Raw genomic sequence first — 3,723 nt, forward strand, 5'->3', positions numbered from 1 at the left:
CCAGGAGGGCTCCTGCGCCACCAGCTTGAGAGAAGCAGACCACCAGGTGAGCTAAGTGGCACTCGGTACTCCCACAAACAACCCTGGGCCAGATCAGCATAGCCCCCTGGACAGACTGACCCCCACCCAGGGAAAAAAGGGAAAAAAACCCAAACTGAATAAACAACAACAACAACAAAAGACATGTAGTAAAGAGGGTGGGGTGCCCTGAGTGCTGAAGAGGGGGGAAGGGGCAATTCCTCATGGAACTTTAAATAAACAAGCCGGCCAGAGAAGGCAGGAGTGGCAGCCCCCGCCCAGCAACTTTGGAGCGGGAAAGCTTGTAAAAGTGGCTGTTGTGAGGAAAGCTCCACTGGAAAGTGGGGAAGGGACACTTCCCATGTGAACTGTAAATAAACAAGCCAGCCACCTACCACACTGTGCTTGGAAAGGCAGTCGCACCAGGGAGAACTCTAAGTAAACAAAGCCTGCGGGGCTAGGGGAGTGCTAAGCTCATTCCTGAGATCTGCAATCAATAAAGCCTCCAGCAACACCTGGCTGACAGTAGCAGGCAGGTGAGCTGCAGCCTCAGATAGACATTCACAGAACTGTCTCCTTTGATGAGACAATGACTGAACTAGAACTGCATGCTGAAAAACTTACTGAAACTGTATCACATTTGAACTTGGGATATTTTGTTTTGTTTTTTTGTTTGTTTGTTTTGTTTTGTTTTGTTTTTCCCTTTGATGAGACAACAACAAAACTACTTCTGAGACACCATCTCCAGGATTGGAGGCTGAGGGACTAACACCAAAACTATTAAGACTGAAACTTTATTGCATTTGAACTTGGGGATTTTATTTTATCCTCTCTCTGTCTCTCTAATGCCTGTTTAGCTTACTGTTGATTAATACACTATCTCTCCCTGTTTATTTCTTTGGCACTGTTTTTTTTTGTTGGTGTTTGTTAGTTTTGTTTTTTTATAGTTGTTTGTTAGTTTTTCCCTTTATCTTTGCCTTCTTTGCTTTCCCTCTCCTCTCACGCTCCCATTCTAGATATCACCATTGTTATTACAAGCTAGAAAATACTTAATTGCACACAGTACAGGGACAGTAACAACAGCAAGGGCAATGATGGAAAGATGGAAAAAAGAGGGAAACCAGCTTCACCCTAGTAATAAATTAGTACAGGAAAAAGAGGGAAATGAAGAAAATAGATACCCAGATCCAGACTCCAACAAAACGAAGATAAACTATGCCAAAGAATCCAATGAAGCACACAAGAAAATCCTGAAGGAAGCAATCTTACAAGTAATCAAAGAGAATTTTATAGAGATGATACTGGATATGGTCAACCAAAATGTGCAGGAGACACTCAAGAAATTCCTAGACAACAAAAATAGAGAATTTGAGAAAGCACAAGAACAAATAAAAGAAACTATAGAAGCACTGTATAAACACTAAAGTGAAACAAAGAACACCATAAATAAAGAGATAAATGAACTGAGGACGAAAATAGACAATATTAAAGAGGAAAAGACTCAGGATATGGAAAACCTCAGAAAAAGAATGAAACATAAATGCAAAATAAAATGGAAGACCAATCCAGCAGAATAGAACAAGCAGAAGACAGAATCTCAGAACTCAAAGATGAAATGGTAATTAAAAGGAAGAACTATTAGTTAAACAACTCAAAACCTGTGAAAAGAAAATGCAAGAACCTACTGACTCCAACAAAAGACCAAACCTGAGAATCATGGGCATTGAAGAAGGAGAAGAGGTGCAAACAAAGGGAATGCATAATATATTCAACATAATAATTACAGAAAATTTCCCAAATCTAGAGAAATCAATGCCCATACAGGTGCAAGAGGTCTCCAGAACACCAAACAGACTTGACCAAAATACAACAACCCCATGGCATATTATCATTACAAAAACAAGTACAGAGACTAGAGAAAGAACATTGAAGGCTGTAAGAGAAAAAAACAAGTAACATACAAAGATAAACCCATCAAAATCACAGCAGGTTTCTCAAGAGAAACATTAAAAGCAAGAAGAGCTTGGAGTGAGGTCTTCTGGGGACTGAATGAAAATAACTTCAACCCTAGGATACTCTACCCAGGAAAACTATCATTCAAAATATGGAGCAATAAAAGTCTTCCATGATAAGCAGAAACTAAAACAATATATGATCACAAATCCATGACTACAAAAGATTCTTCAAGGGATTCTGCACACAGAAAGTGAAAGCCAACATAACCATGAAAGGGCAGACAGTACCAAACTACAGGAAAAGAAAAAGCAAGAGAATAGAGAGTAACCTCAACTTAGGTACACACAGTCAAACCTTCAAACAACTAAGACAACTAAATGACAGGAATTACCACATACCTATCAGCATTAACACTTAATGTTAATGGACTTAATTCCCCCATCAAAAGGCACTGTTTGACAAACTGGATTAAAAAGGAAGACCCAGCAATCTGTTGTTTACAGGAGACACATCTCATTGATAGAAATAAGCATAGGCTTAGGATGAAAGGCTGGAAGAAGATTTACCAAGCCAATGGCCCCTGAAAACAGGCAGGAGTAGCAATACTTATCTCTGACAAAGTAGACATCAAACCTACATTGATCAAATGAGATAAAGAAAGACATTCCATACTAATAAAAGGGGAAACAGATGAAAAGAAAATAACAATTATATATGCACCTAATGTCAATGCACCCAATTTCATCAAATATACCCTGAAGGACCTAAAAGCATATATTAACTCCAACACAGTGGTTGTGGGAGACTTTAACACCCCATTATCATTAGTATATAGGTCATCCAAACAAAAAATCAATAAAGAAATCCTAGATCTAAAATATACAATAGACCAAATGGACCTAGTTGGTTTCTACCGAACATTTCATCCAACTTCTACACAATATACATTCTTCTCAGCAGCCCATGGAACCTTCTCCAAAATAGATCATATCCTAGGGTTCAAAGCAAGCCTCAGCAAATATAAGAAAATAGAAATTCATTCTATCTGATCACAATGCATTAAAACTAGAACTCAACAACAAAAATAAAGACAAAAAGCATGCAAACAGCTGGAAACTGAGTAACTCATTGCTTAATGAACAATGGGTCATTGATGAAATAAAAGAGGAAATTAAAAAGTTCCTGGAAGTCAATGAAAATGAAAACACAACCTACCGGAACCTATGGGACACAGCAAAGAAGTTCTGAGAGGAAAGTTTATAGCCACTAGTGCATATATTAAAAAGACTGAAAATCCCAAATCAATGACCTAATGATACATCTCAAACTCCTAGAAAAACAAGAACAAGCAAATCCCAAAGCAAATAGAAAGAGAGAAATATTAAAAATAAGAGCTGAAATCAATGAAATAGAAACCAAAAAAACCATACAAAGAATTAATGAAACAAAAAGTTGGTTCTTTGAAAAAATAAAGATTGATACACCCTTGGCAAACCTGACTAAAATGAGGAGAGAAAAAACCCAAATTAGTAAAATCAAGAATGCAAAAGGGGAGATAACAACAGACACCATGGAAATCCAGGAAATCATCAGAGACTAATTTGAGAAACTATATTCAAATAAACTCAAAAATCTTAAAGAAATGAACAGATTTCTAGATACTTATGATCATCCAAAACTGAACCAAGAGGACATTAATCACCTGAATAGGTCTACAACACAATTTGAAATTGAAGCAGTGATCAAGAG

The sequence above is a fragment of the Castor canadensis genome, chromosome 4 (genome assembly GCF_047511655.1).
Source record: "Castor canadensis chromosome 4, mCasCan1.hap1v2, whole genome shotgun sequence".
Classification (NCBI taxonomy): Eukaryota; Metazoa; Chordata; class Mammalia; order Rodentia; family Castoridae; genus Castor; species Castor canadensis.